We start from the raw sequence: 16,148 nt of genomic DNA, 5'->3' as shown, positions 1-16,148 counted from the left end.
TATGGAATTATTTAATTATTTTCTCAACATTACTTAATTATTCAAAAACCTGACTCATGAATGCTTCATGAGCTACAGCCAGCAAGTGGTGTGGGGTGTGTGTGTGTGTGTGTGTGTGTGCGCGTGAGCGCATGCGTGCTCACATGCACGTGTGTATATTTTCATGTGCTCTCTTTGGACAACTCTCTAAGTTTTCTAGATAATTGTCGGCATTGGGGTCATATTCTTTGAATCATAAGCTCTAAGAGGACTACTCCTAGGTCTGTGAGTATTGAATTATATTATTATATGATGCTTAAAACATAAGCATAATAGAGATAGTGTAAGACAGAGGACCTTCCCTGAAAAGGGAATTGGATTTTTTTGGTTATTCATATCATATTATAATTTATATTTTCAATGCACATTGTCATATTTTATTATATTAAAATATTATTTTTTTTTAGTATTGCCTTTTTTGCCAAAAAAAAAATGCATTCAGGATAGATGAGATAAAGACAGTCAGCCTGATGTGACCTATAAAAACAGAAGTCATGAATGTTTGGTCTTCCTATCAAACACTTGGCCTCCAGGCAGCATCTATTTCATGTCAAATGCACTGTCTATTGTGTTTTTATTGATTTGTTTTATTGTGGCAAAAACCACAAAACATAAAATTTACCATGTTAACCATTTTTAAGTGTACAGTTTAGTTGGGTTAAGTATATTCCCATTGTTGTGCAAAGGATCTGAAGAACTTTTTCATCCTGTAGAATTGAAAGTCTATACCCATTAAACAACAATCCCCCTTTCCCCTTTTCCTCAGCCCCTGGTAACTACCATTCTACTTTCTATTTCTAAGAATTTGACTACTTTAGATATCTCAGATAAGTGGAATAATACAATATTTGTCTTTTTTGTGGCCGGCTTATTTCATTTAGCATAATGTTCTCAAATGTCATAGCATCTGACAGGATTTCCTTCCTTTTTTAAGGCTGAATAATATTCCATTGAGTGTATATATCACATTTTGTTTATCCATTCATTCATCATGGACATTTGAATGCTTCTACCTCTTGGCTGTTATAAATAGTGCTGCTATGAACATAGGCATGAAGATATCTCTTTGAGATCCTGATATCAATTCTTTTGGATACATACCTAGAAGTGAGAATGCTGGATCATACTGTAGTTGTATTTTTAATTTTTTGAGGAACCACCATACGGTTTTCCATAGTGATTGAACCTTTTTACAGTACTACCCAACCGTGCAGAAGGGTTCCAGTTTCTCCACATCCTCATCAACACTTGTTATTTCCTGTTTTTCTGATAGTAGCCATCCTAATGGGTATGAGTCTTATTGACTTTTGACTAACAGGTTCCATAACTTCTATTAGGGTCTGTTTCAGTGTCCTATAATCTTCACTATTGAAATACCTTGGTTTGCAATTGTTCACTCAGCCTTTATTTAGTGCCTACTTTGTGCTAGGGATAGGGGATACAAAGACTTTTTAAAAAGACATCTTGCATGCCATCAGAGAGCTGACAGTCTCATCAGGGAAAGACCTGTAGATAATCATGTATTTACATGTGCTACAACATGTTACATTTATATCACATAAGCAATGTGGTAAGTGTCAAAATATACTCAGGTACAATGTTTCAAGACAGTACTAAGGAGTGAGTACTTAACTACTTGGGAAGAGAACCCCAAGGAAATGATGGTTGAGCTGATTCTTGAAGCATTAGACAGAGAAGGAGAAAGGAAAGGCTTAGGGAGTTTGCATTTGCAGAGGTACAAAGGAATGGAAGAACATTCAAGTTTAGGAAACCACCAGTTGTTTCTCTGGATATGGTCAGAGCATAGGATATGTAGTGGAATGTGACAAAGGCACAAAGGAGTGTGACAAAGGAAATGGCAGAGTTGATGCTAAAATGTAGGCAAGAGCCAGATATGAAGAGTCTTGTGTGTCATGCTGTAGAAGAGGATGTCACTTCCATGAGCAAGGAAGTGACATGGATGCAAAATGTAATGGGGGAGGACCAGTGGGGAGGATAAGACTGAAGATAGGAAAACAATTTAGAAACTTCAATTGTCCTATACAGGTTAAATTAAATAGAGATGTTAATGTTGGACCAGATTCAAAAGATACTTATTGGTTGAATATATGGGCTCTGATGCATCTCTTGATGTGGTACATAATGGAAGGTGAGGAATCCAGGATGGCTCATATTTCTGATTTGGGTGGATGGTGATGGCATTAACTGAGATGAGAATATAGGAAGAAGGCCAAGCAGGCTGTTTGGTGTTTGTTGGGGTGGGACTCTAGGAGGATGACAAGGAGATAGAGAGGTAAGAAACACTTGTAGGATACAGATAGATGTTTAAAGGGGTAATTGGAAAAATGAGCCTGGAGTCCCAGAATGAAGTCTGAGCCAGAATAGCGTAGATTTGGAAGTCACCACTGATAAGTTAGTAAAGCCATGGGAAGGGATGCCATTATTCAGGCAGACCACGCAGAACAGGAGAAGGTTGAGTACAAAACTCCGGGGAGCCCAGACTTCACAGGGTGAGAGACATGGGAGGACTTCAGAAGAGCCAGAAGAAAAGGGTTCTCTGGTTGGCCAGAGGAGTGACATAATGACTGAAAATTGTCCAGTGAATTTGGCAACCAGGTTATTGTGACCTTGGCAAGAGCATTTTCAGTGGGTTAATAGCCATAGAACTCAGATTACAGTGACCTGAGGGAGGTGAGGACTGAAAACCATAAATGTAGAATACTCTTTCAAGGTTTTTGTAAAGAGAAGAGGAGAGAGAGTAGGAGGCGTAGTTGGAGAACTGAAAGAAAGTTTTTATTTTTCACTTTTTTTGTTGTTTTTCTGAGATGAATATGTTTTTAGGCAGGGAGAAAGGAACCAGTGGAGAAAGAAAAATTGGCAGTGGAAGAGAAGGGGGAAAACTGATGGAACAAGATGCTAGAGTGAAAAGTTGGATGGGCTCAAAAGTGCAAGTGAAGACATTAGCATTGGACAAAAGAAGGGTCCCTTCTTTACAAGAAGATGAAAACAGATGTTCTGGGGTACACATCTCTATATGTAAGTGAGATCATTCCTTATTCTTTACAGCAAGTCTCTTAATTCTCAGCAAAGATGGAAAATGGATCAATATCTTTCTCCATTATTAAAGCAACAACAGAAATACAAATCCTGCTATCTAAATTTCTACTCCTCTCTTAGTCATTTGAACTACAGTTAAATCTTTTGTAAAAATCACCTTTGGTTTGAATGATCCAAAAACAATAGAAGGACTCTCCTAGGCATTACTCTTTAGGAATTCCCAGCAAAGAGGTATCCCAAGTTCATTGATGGCAAGGTTGCTAAGCAACCATGTCACTATCTAATATCATCTACCACAATGGCCTGACACAGAAAATAACCTGACTTTAAGTGCGAACGTAACTCCCTACTGCATTTTGCTCTCTCCCCCTCCCCCATAAATTTGGTGGTCTTTATTGAAAGGGAATATTTGCCATAAAACACAAAGGGTATTTGTTTCTTTAACTGGAATTTCAGCATTCATTTAGCCCACGATGCAAAAATAGTGCCTATGTCCATTCCAGAACAGAAACCAGGGAAATCCTTAAGAGTTGTTAGTGACTTCATTTAGAAACACTCCCATGCATTGTACAGTTGCATCATGTTTGCTGCTAGGGAAAAATAGAAAAGATCTGCCATAAAGAATTATAGATAGGATTTAAGTATGAACATTTTTTATGAGCTTCAAGGTACTATTTTCTTGAGCATAGAGCACAGGAAGGTGGTAGAGAAATACAATATTTCTTATTTATGCTTATATTTATTATTAAAATTCTTGCTAATAATGTATTTTGTGTAATACTGAGATAACATTTAATGCTTACCAACTGTCATTTTTTGAGGAGAATTGTATTTCTAAGATGAATTATGATGACTGGGAGAATGGAAAGGGAGCTAATATTGATTAGGTCCCACTCGTAGGCTGGGAACCTTGGGCACATAATCTTATTTATCTCCCAAACCTGTGAAATAGTTATTATCCTTATCTACTTAACCTGCTGGAGTTGCTCCCAGGTGTATGTGTTAGATCCAGGACAGTCTCCTCTCTTTTTTCCAGGTAGGGCATCTCTTAAACTCCAGAAGATTAAGTGATCTCTACTACTTGAACCCTCTCATACTCATCATTTTTTATAACTCACCTGATATATAACTACTTTCTTACTTACCAAGCACTCTCCTCCCTGGACTGAGTTTTTTACTCCTTTAATGCTCTTATTCTTACCTTATCTTTGAAGCCTGCTATCATTCCATTTTCTTATCAGGACCTCCCCAACAGTCCCAGAATTCTTTGATTGTCTGGTGTGCTAAGGCCCTCACTAAGGCCACTAACAAATCAAGCCTATCTTATCAACCGACAACACATGCTGGAACCATGATGGATCATTAGATATCAAGTCTTCTATCAAGACCTCTATCAAGACTTGATGTTCTGGGACTGGAAAATATCAATATGAATAGAAGAACTTCAAAGCTGCTAAACAGGTAAATAACAATGTGTACTGTATACTCATTAAAGGAAAGAGGATGGTATTCTATAACCAATGAAGATGAAACTGGTGAGTGGACATTTCTTGAGATGAAATCTAAAGCTATCACTTTCCTTCTCTCACCTACCAGATTAGAACTCTCTGGTAAGAGCACAAAACTCTGGTTACCACTGTTAAATTAATTGAACAAGGAGACCATGAGGCCGAGGTGGCTCTACTGCTGTTGTGGCCCACATAAGCACACTGCAGTCTTAGCCTATAAATGCCTCCAGGTTGCAAAATTGAAGCCTAAGGACAACTAGTCACAGACAGCCAACTAGGCTTCAACTATGCCTGATCAATCATTTCCTTGCTTTGCTCTGCCCTTTCTCTATAAAAGTCTTTCCCTGAGCTCCTGTTAGTGGAGCACTCCTAACCACTTCTGGTTTGGCACTGTCTGACTCAAATATATTTTTGCTCAGATAAACTCTTAAGTTTTTTTTAATATGCCTCAGTTCATCTGTTAACACCACTCTATGAAAACTATGGACTGAATGAACGTGAGGGGAAAACTTGGTGAATAATACCTTGGTTTGCTTTTGCAATTCTCACCTATTGGTGATTGGTCTTCTCTTTCCTTCAAGGGATATCTCACTGCAAAATATACTCTGGTCTGCCACCTCAACTAGATGTTCCCTCTCAAGGTAATGGCCTCTTCAATATTGCTGTGTCTCTAATGCCTAGCACGGGAATCGCTCAATGTATATGTCGGGTTGCTGACAATGTTCCCTGAGATCTCTTCCCTCTAGGAAAGGGTTCAGACCTTCTAATCTATAGTCACCTTCCTTCAAGATCTAGAGAAAGAGATTTTGGAACATTAACTACCATCCATCTAGAGGTAAATAACTGACTTCTCAAAGGTGTGTCTGCGTATGTGCTTCTGGTACATTTTGAACAGGCATCAGATTGTGTTCCCACATCCCCTCTTCATCTGAATAAAGACTGTATATGTCTGAGATACAGTCTGTGAGAGAAAGATTTCCACCCACAATAACACAGAGCTGCCTTGAAAAGTGCATTTCACTGGAATTTCATTCTACATGAGTATTCAAAACTAGGCATGCAAAATTAAGAAAAGAAATTTATTTTAATACAGTAAAATCGATTTCACCATAGTTCTAAGAAACTTGGAAAATAAAACTTCACACTTGGCAAACTTGGCCATAAAAATGCACTAAGGTAGTTCATTCTTCTCATCAACCATAACTTTTGATAGAAAGTCAATGCCTTTGTGGCCTACAGATCTGTTTGTCTGCCTCTGTCAGAGACTGGGGTGTTCATAAAATTTAAAGTGTTCATGTGGATCCACTGGCTAATAAAAGAAAAGCATGGATTTGAGGACTTTTCTGCCCTGTTTATGCACAAAAATTAGCCTAAAACTGAAAGGTGTTTTGTGTTCCTTTACTCCCCTCTGCTGGTAAGTTCTAATATAGTGCTTAATTTTTAAAAAGTTGATAGAAACATTGTGTTTTTAAAACTATAAGAAAGTAATGTTGAAAATCATGAAAAGATTTTCTATAATGCAATTCTTTCAGTTTGAATTATTAAACATTATTTTCTAGAATAAATCATTGGTCTATATCATTTGTTTCTAGTGTCCACATATGGCTTTTCCCCCCACTTATATTTGATGCATGGTCAAGAGAATGGACCACATGGAACAGGAAGAGGGCATTTAGCCATAAGACTGAGATCATTCACAAGTTGAAATAGTACCACACCTTGTTTGTATAAGCCATTTAATTTACAAAACATTCTCGTGTCTGTCTCATTTATTTCTCACAATGGCATGAGATAGATATGCACATTCTAAAATACAGAACTTACTTTTCCTAAAAAGCAAAAAGGATCACTGGGGTTGGCCACAGGTAAACTTCTGAAGGTAGACTCAAGTACTTGGCACCTCCAACTGCTCCCTTTTTTGCCATTTCCTTTATAAAGCCCTCTGTTTCTTCCCCAGGTGACCCATGGTCTAATACTATCAAGGTCTCCCTTTAGGAAATAAAGTATCTGAAACATTTATTCACAGTAAGTGTCTTGTCTCTCAGCATAATTTAAGTTTTAAAAGAAAGTCAGAAGGAAAGCCAAAGCAGCTAGCCACTAACGGGAAATTACAGAGACTAGATATTGGGTTGGCCAAAAGGTTCGTTCAGTTTTTTCCGTAAGATGGCTCTAGTAGCACTTAGTTGCCTTTAACTTCATTCGAAACAATTTTGTTAGATTGTATGTGACAGCTGTCATATCAGCATGCATTTAAAAAAAGGCTTATCAAAATTGGTGAATTTTTGTGTAGCCATTTTAATATTGAAGATGGAAGGAAAAAAAGCAACGTTTTCAGCATATTATGCTTTATTATTTCAAGAAAGGTAAAAACAAAACTGAAATCCAAAAAAAGATTTGTGCAGTGTATGGAGAAGGTGCTGGGACTGATCGCACATGTCAAAAGTGGTTTGTGAAGTTTCACGCTGGAGATTTCTCGCTGGATGATGCTCCACGGTCGGGTAGACCAGTTGAAGTTCATGGCGATCAAATTGAGACATTAATTGAGAACAATCAACCACACGGGAGAGAGCCGACATACTCAAAATATCCAAATCAAGCATTGAAAACCATTTGCACCAGCTTGGTTATGTAAATCGCTTTGATGTTTGGGTTCCACATAAGTTAAGTGAAAAAAAACCTTCTTGACCGTATTTCCACATGCGATTCTCTACTTAAACATAACGAAAATGTTCCGTTTTTAAAACAAATTGTGATGGGCGATGAAAAGTGGATACTGTACGACAGTGTGGAACAGAAGAGATGTGGGGCAAGCGAAATGAACCACCACCAACCACACCAAAGGCCGGTCTTCATCCAGAAAAGGAGATGTTGTGTATATGGTGGGATTGAAAGGGAGTCCTCTATTATGTGCCCAGCACCCTTGAGAAACCATCAGCATCCCCTTAACCATCATCCTGGTTTCAAATGTGTGAACATGTCTCACCAGCTGGTCCTATTATCACCTATCACTTACCTCACCTTTCACCTTCAGGGAAAGTTCCAAAGCAATAACAGTTCCCCATCACACCAAGTTCCATAGAGACAGAATTCTATGAACACAGAAGGTGGTTCAATGAATTTAAGACTGCTGGCAGGGGTTAAGTGAATCCACCCCTGTTTTAATTTTGTCCATAAAAATGCACTGAGGTAGTTTGTTCTTCCCATCTCCAATAAATTCTGATCAAGAGTCAAGGCATTAGGATTTTAATGCCTCATATATTCTGTGGATTATAGTAATGTACTTTACTGCCATGACTTTTTCAGTTTTCTGTAATTTGCTTAACTGAACCTGGAGCTCTTCTCTGTTTACAGCATTATTGACCTCTGCATGAGGCAGACAGAATAAATAGATAAACACACTAAACTCTTCAAGGGAATCTTGCAAAGGGGGAGCCTCACACCAGCCATGTCAGTCTAGCAGGGAAATGGGGATGCTGTCCTTCTCCCTTATTTTAAGCATTTGGAAGTGAATGCCTTTGTTCTAAGGAGCAGAGAGAAAGGATCACATTCGAAAGATCCTGGAGAAGAGTTCTACACACAGAATGGCACACAGGGTAGAGACTTCTCCTACCTTTCAGCATTTCCTCCAGCTGTCAGAATTCCCTGAGGGCTGAGAGTTCTGAGTTTGTATCAGCTACAAGTACCTGTAATAATAATAGTTAACATTAATTGAGGTCTTCAACGCACTGGGCAAAATACTAAGAATTTCATGAGTCATGTAAATGTCTCATAAGAACCCAATGACGTGGATACTCTAATAATTTCCATTTTACAGATGAGGAATTTGGAGTTCAGACAAGTTAGGTAACTTTCCCATAATTAAGTGGTAGAGCTGGAATTCAAACTCTGGTCATCTGACTTCCCTCTCCCTGGTGGCCATAAAGATTCAGCCCTCAGATTTCCTGCTGGGAGGAGGATAGCTGAGGGACAGCCCCTGCCCCGGGCCCTCTGGATCCACCACAGCATTAGCACCACGGGCTGCTCCCAGCCAATGACTGAGGGTTACAAGTGCTGGCCCATTCCTGTGGGACACAGGACTCCTCTAACATGTGACTTTAAGGGAAGAACTCCCCATCAGCCTGGCCAAAATTTCTTAGAACTGTGCTGTGGTTGGAGGTGGTTCTTACCCAATCCTCCTTCTTTCCCCTTCCACATTCACGGATGTCAGAACTGCCTCAGGATCTAAAGGCTCTCCCTGTCTGCTCCTGCTTCCTCTCCTTTATCCTTCACAAGCACTTCCCCCAATAATTCTCTTGCACATCTAATCATGTCTTGGCATCAGTTTCTTAGAGGACCCAAAGAATACGTTACCCGGGTCTTACTCTGAAGAGTAGCATCAACCTCCCTATCCTTGTCTGCTTACTCCAAGGGTCAAGCAAGAATTGCCAGGGATATTTAGATTGATGGAACGTCTGTCTTTGAAAGGCTTTTGATGATTTCAAACTGTTACTTTCCTCATACCCACTCTATTTTCTCCTTCCTTTAATGGGAAACATATATGATCTACAACTATGTCCAAACTTCTTAGATCTGAGAGACCACATAAACATTTGACTAAAGCTTGCAGACCCAGTGTGGGTATAGAGATAGGAAAGCCCACCAATAATGAGAAGAGCATTGCTGAAGGGTGTCTCAATGGGTTTACATGAACACGGTGCACAGGGCACCAAAGGTCACTTCTCAGACACTAACCACCAAGTGCTTTGAAATAATGAGAAAAAGAATTTAACAGCAAAATACTAGGAAGTGCAGTCCAACTCCCTCCTCTTATTGGAAAGTCCCAATGCACAATGGTGTATTAAAGGCCCCTAGAGACCCTATGGTAAGGAAACTGGTTTAAATCCCCACATTTATTTGACAGGAGATCTTTTTAACATTCCACACAACTAGGAATCTGGAGTCTGTGCCCATAGACATGTTGGTTCCCCTGCCCTCCTCTCTTCCCAAATCTAGAGTCTTTCAATTTTCATCCTTTAGGTGTTTTGTTGCTTTTGTTTGTTTGTTTATCCTACTCTGTAAGAGTGGGAGGGAAAGCTTTTCTTGCTAATAGGAATTCCTCATTCAGTAATTCAAAGAGCATTCATTAAGATCTTTATTCAAAATTCAGGGCTACACTTCATGGGAAGTGAACGTGAACCTGGCCCCTGCCCACCTGTGGGACTTAGACCTGGAGGAGAAAATGTAAGGCGTGCAAATAGCTGCTCCGGACAAGGACTCTGGTGTTGCCCTCTGAACTGTCAGGGAAGGTTCTGTGAGAGAAGTCACCTTTGTGCTGGCTGACAAGTGTCATCTTCCTTCACCTCAATTATAGCTCCATTTAATTCTCAAAATGGCAATGACTTTACTTTTTAATGATTATCAAGTAACATGTGTATTAGTCACTTAGGGCTACCTTAACAAAGTACCACAAGCTGGGTGCCTTCAAACAACAGAAATTTATTTTCTCACAATTCTGGAAACTAGAAGTCAAGGTTGGTAGGGCAGTGCTCCCTCTGAAACTCGTAGGGGAGAACCCTTCTTCGCCTCCTCCTAGCTTCCGGCGGTGGCCACCAATCTTTGGTGTTTCTTGGTGTGCAGATGCAGCACTTCAGTCTCTCTCTTCATCATCAAATGCGTTCTCACCTCACATGGCTGTGTCTCTTCTCTTCTTACAAGGATATTAGTTATATTGGATTAACGGGTCACCCTACTTTGGTATGACCTCATCTTAACTAAGTACATCTGCTAATAAGGTCCCATTTTTAGATACTGGGGGTTAAGAAATCAACACATCTTTTGGGGGGGGACACAATTCAACCCCTAACAATAAACCCATTATGAAATATTCAAATGATAATAGCAGAAAAGCACAAAGAAGAATGCAAAAGTCACTTGCAAAGTTACCACTCAGACATAACTACTGTTAATATCTTTCCATTTTTCTTTGCATATACACATATAAAGCACAACAATCATATTATACACACAACTTTGTGACTTCCTTTTCTCAAATTATATCCTGGAGACCCTCCAAATCAATCAATATAAATATATCATCTATGTAATTGGTGCACAATAACTTATCTAATCAAGCCTGTACTGTGGTTGATGGCACTATTAAACTGTCCATTTCGTAGTTTTGTCAAAGACAGAAAAATTCTTAAGCTTTTCTGTACTTACAGTTTTTATTTTATCATTTTGGCTTACCTATCATTATCTTTTTCCATCTCATTTTTCCTACCTTCCCCCACGCTCCCCCTTCCCCCCCAAAAAAGCAGCTTGAATTTCTTGCTCTAGAACAGAACAGAAATTTGTATGTGTCTCTTCCACTCACAAGTCTCAGAAGGCTATTTTTCTCTGTTTGACATTTTTTTTTTTTTTTTTTTAAGAAGGGAAGGGACAGGAGTCAGCATAGGTGAATTTTTTTTTTTTAATTTATTTTATTTATGGCTGTGTTGGGTCTTCGTTTCTGTGCGAGGACTTTCTCTAGTTGTGGCAAGTGGGGGCCACTCTTCATCGCGGTGTGCGGGCCTCTCACTATCACGGCCTCTCTTGTTGCGGAGCACAGGCTCCAGACGCGCAGGCTCAGTAATTGTGGCTCACGGGCCCAGTTGCTCCGTGGCATGTGGGATCTTCCCAGACCAGGGCTCGAACCCGTGTCCCCTGCATTGGCAGGCAGATTCTCAACCACTGCGCCACCAGGGAAGCCCTGTTTGACATTTTTTGTCAGTCGTTTCAGGGTTGGCACAAGTCCTGGACTATTCTTTTGGATATCGGAACACCACACAAGGCAACCTTAAAGGCAAGAGAAAACCCTGTGACCTGAGACTAAAAGACCTAAAATTGACTAGTCAGATGATGACATTTACTCTCTGGATGCCCCCCTCTTTTATTTGTTTAATTTGTGTAATATAAGATACAACAAAACATTTTGTTTGGTTTTCCCACCTAATAACCCAGAGGAAGAAGCATTTCTGAACTTAGACCATTGTCCTTTGAGCCTAGTCCACAGGTTCGTAAACTTTAGTGTACAGACAGATCATCTGGGAAGCTTACAAAAAGGCAGGTTCTGATTCAGTAGGTCTGAGTGAGACCCGAGTTCCTCCTTTTCTAACTTCTCCGTGTTGACAACAATGCTGTTGGTCCACGGGCCACATTTTGGTAGCAAGACTCTAGTTGAGAGCACTGGTTAGGGAGAACCTTCCACCCTGTATCTTAAGTTGGGCTGCCTGAACAACAGACCCTGAGGTGGAGATTTGTGAGCAGGAGTCTTACTGGGTCAAACCCTTGGAATAACAAGAGTAAAGGAGTGAAGAGAGTAGGGCTGGACAGATGGGAAGGCTGAGCTGTGATACGGTTGCCACATAGGCCTCAGCCCGTCCCACAGGAAGCTCCGGAGCTGGGAGGCCCTTCAGTTGTCCTGGATTGAGACAAGGGGCCAGGCCAACAGACCCCCCACGTAAACCAGACACGGTGAGCACACTGCAGACCGCCCCCAGGAGGCATCATCTGGGGTGGGGCAGCTCCCTTCTGTGAGAGCAGCTCTCACTTCTCACAGGGGACTTGGCTGTGAGCCATCTGTAGCCAACATTCCTGCGAGCCAGGGAAAGCAAGCACCTCAGCCCTGGAGGGGGATCCAGGTGAAGCATCGCTGTGTCCATTATTCTGGTGAGAGCTCCAGTGACCTGAGAAAATCATTGTAGTATTTTCTATTTTAGTCAAGTCTGAATTTTAGACACTTCCCCAAATGTTTTGGGTTTATTCATCAATGAAATTGTGTCTGTGCGATGTGCCAGGCCTTGGAGGCACTGATTTCAAGGACAATCACTTTAGCTTTACAGAGAAACGCTCTGTATCTGACTTGAAAAGCTACCCGAGTCACCTTTTCCCAAGCAGGGGTGCAAGAAGAAAATTTAGGGAGGCCCCCTGGCAGATATGTGATTGATTTCATGGAAAAGAGAGCTAAGTGAGATATCTAAAGAAAAAGATGTGTGCCATCTAGTGGCACTAACTAAAAGCAAAGTCTAGGTAATTCCCTGGTGGTCCGGTAGTTAGGCCTCCATGCTGCCACTGCTGAGGGCCCAGGTTCGATCCCTGGTAGGGGAACTAAGATCCCGTAAGCCACGCAGCACAGCCAAAAATAAAAGTGAAAATAAAATAATAAAAGCATAATCTAATGTTCAAGTAAAAGCGATTTCCCCTTACCCAGTCAAGGTACTCTGTGGGCATTCAGTAGTAGTGTTTTGCTACCTTCAGAGGCAGGTGTGGGGAGTTGCTGAAGTGAGATAAAACTAAAATGTCTAGGACTGGGTAGCCATATGGAAAATGATAAAATTTGATCCATTCTTTATTCTACACTGGATAAATTCCAAATGGATCAGAGATCTAAATATTTTAAAAGAAAAAGAAACAAACAAACCTGGCATTTAAAAACTGGCATTTTTAAAAACAGAATAAATGAATTATTTTGTAACTTGGGAGTGGAGAAAACATTCCTATCATTCAGAGTCTCAGTGAGGGACGAGGTTGATTATTTTAACTATAATTTAAACAAGCAAAGCAAAAAGTCCAATAAAGGTTAGTTTTTTAAAGTGCAAGCCATATCACATAGGGCTAATATATAAAAAGTTTCTAAATTTTTTTAAAAAAAGAAGGCCATCTTGATGGAAAATAGGTAATCGATGGACAAGTCAAATAAAAAGAAAGAAAATTCAAATAGAAACAGATGAAAAGGTTGATTCACTTATTTCAGTTTGTTTTCCACTCAGTGGTTGCTTTTAAACTTTATTTTATATTCTAAACATGTTAACCATTTACATGACTCCAAGGTCAAACTATAAGACAAGATATATTCAGAAATCTAGCTTCCATTCCTGCTCTCTCCCTCCCCTTGCTCTTCCCCTATTGGTTCCCATTTTTATTAGATTTTGATTTACGTTTCCATTTTTTTAATCTTTTTTTTTTTGGCTACACCATGCAGCATGTGGGATCACGCGGGATCTTAGTTCCCTGACCAGGGATCGAACCTGTGGCCCCTGCAGTGGAAGTGTGGAATCTTAATCACTGGACTGCCGGGGAAGTCCCCTCCATTGTTTATTTTTAAAAATATAAGCAAGTTTACATTTGTGTATGTATTTCTACCCCTTCTTACAAACATACTGCACATGGTCTTCTGTGCCTTGCTTTTTCCACTTCATAGCTGTGTATCTTCCATATTCCTTAACAGATTCATCCTCACATTTCATTATATGCATTCATTTTATTCATTCAAAAAGATGCTCCATCTCATTCATAAAAAGATAAATGCAAAACTATACTGAGATACCATTTCTCACCTATCATATTAGCAAAAATCTAGGAGTTTGACAATCCATTCTATGGGAGAGGATGTGGGAGAATAGGAACTCATATATTATTAGTATGAATACAAAATCACACCACTTCTATGAAGGTGAATTTGGGAATAATAAAGAAAATAACATTCTTTTACTTTCTAACCTAGTAATCCCATTTGTCCCAATCTATGCTAGAGATCCATTAGCAAGTAACTTTTTGTGATAGCAAAGACTGGCAATAGCCCATGTATCCATCAATATAGGTCTGGTTGATTAAACTACGGTACATTCATAATAACCAAAGAGAAGATGTATGTCCAGTTCATTTAAAACACAATATTTTGTCTGTACATTTCCAATGGGATATAATGTGAAGGAAAAAAAAAATATAAATTTAAACTTCTTTCAGCAGTCTTATGTTAGCAATATTACTATTCCTATTCTGTTATATATATATATATATATATGTATATGTGTGTATATATTTATATACATGGATAAAGCAAATAAGTAATTATGTTAATATCATTAAGAACTAATATTTTCATCTTGAGAAAGGACAAAACACAAAATCAAAGAGCTCAGCTTTAAAAAAGCATTAAGACATAGTTAGAAAAATTAATATTAAGAGACATAGGGGGTCCTAAAGCCCAAAAAATGTGAAGTTTGGGGATGGGAGGAGGCTCAAGATAACATAAGTAATTTTTTACAGTTATGTCTGAAGCAAGAAGAGGAGAAATGGGTTCAGCATAGCCTCTGATGCACTGGTTCCTGTTAAAACTGATGGCTTTTTCTGCAGTGCCTTTGTCTCCTAAATGCTGGTCCCATTCCACCATCCCACCTTCACTTTTTACTAAGTTAATTTCTGCTGATTCTTCAGATCAGTCAATTGGAACACTGCCCCTCCCCCATCAAGGATCTTTCATTGTACCCTGTCATGGAATAATATTCTTTTCCTAGTGCACGCCTCTCAGTTAATAATTATGCCCCCATTCATATAGTTACTTGGTTGATATTCTTCCCCGCTCCCTTCGAGGGCCAAAATTGTGTCTGGTTTTGCTCATCATCCTATACCAAACTGCATAACAGGGGCTCAATAAACAACTGTTAAAATAAAGCAAAATGTATAACTTCCATTTTGTTCCCACTTCTTCAGAGAATCCTCTTTAGATTGAGAAGGGTAGCACACCTAAGGACCTGAACTCCAAAAGGAGCAAAACGGTTCTAAGAAAACTGTTTCCCACTTAAATCCGTTCATGTCCTTAAATAGGCATTTGGCCCCTGGCACAGTTAGGTAATAGGCACACAAGTGGATAATGCAGATAAAGTTCTGTTGATACTCTTACCAAGTTTACATGGGCGTGAGGCAAGGGTGGTAGTAAATGTATGCTGTATTGTCTGTAGTATTTGAGTCCAAGTCTCCAGCCCTAAACAAATTACAACCCAAAAAAACAGAAAACACCCTGATGGGATTGCTGATGTTTGAGAATGGAAAAGCAGCCCGGGAACTAGGGCCGAGTATGTGCAATCTTGTCTGTCAACAAGATAAGCAAGGTTTCTGCACTCTGTGGGCCCGGAGCCAGGCTCCTCCCTGGTGTCCTAAATCCATATTCCACCAAATGAAGCTTCTGCAGCTGCCGCCTTCCGCGGACTTCGCATTCCTCCCGCACTCTATACTCTCTCATGACAGGTTTTCTTTGTTGTATTTAACTACCTAAGAGCTAAGATTTGGGCGTCACATCAGCCCCCCGCCAAGTATGGACCAGTTGCCATAGCAGAAGTTCCCACCAAACGCCCCGGCTGAGGGTTACTAAAATCAGCGTTTGTGAATTCTGACCCAAATTGTCTCCCCTCCGGTTCCGTAGAACAGGTTTCCCCGTAAAAGGGCCTTCAGCCTCAGCCAAGTTCTGAAAAAAAAGAGAATGAGGTGTCTATTACATATCCCCGAATATATTGTCTCAGGCGCAGGCCGGGTGTTTTAAAATACACGATAAACAGTATTTTCCTCCAACATATGGCTAAGAAGGAGCAAGTGTAACTCGTCTTTTCGTGTTTCTTAGTTTTGCCCGCCACACCCTTCGTGGTCCCGCCCCTTTGCCCATAACTCACTAGACAGGCAGTTCCTGGCCACCTACCGGGGGTCCTGATTTTGAAAAGAGGAGCGGGCCAATCAGAGTGTGGAACGTTTTTT

At 40.0% G+C, this 16,148-nt stretch overlaps 1 long non-coding RNA gene across 1 annotated transcript in view; it reads right to left on the bottom strand.

Moving 5' to 3' along the window:
- The window catches only part of LOC309625522, an 84,075-nt gene extending 68,007 nt beyond the window's left edge, over positions 1–16,068 (bottom strand). The window contains exons 1-2 of the long non-coding RNA XR_014242561.1: positions 11,322–16,068; positions 8,215–10,969 (exon numbers count right to left, since the gene is read on the bottom strand). This is a non-coding gene — a long non-coding RNA (uncharacterized lncRNA). The remainder of the gene's footprint in view (positions 1–8,214; positions 10,970–11,321) is intronic.
- Positions 16,069–16,148: the final 80 nt, after the last annotated feature.

The sequence above is a fragment of the Balaenoptera borealis genome (assembly GCF_965194805.1).
Source record: "Balaenoptera borealis genome assembly, chromosome: 3".
NCBI lineage: Eukaryota > Metazoa > Chordata > Mammalia > Artiodactyla > Balaenopteridae > Balaenoptera > Balaenoptera borealis.
This window is presented reverse-complemented; position numbering and strand designations above follow the sequence as displayed.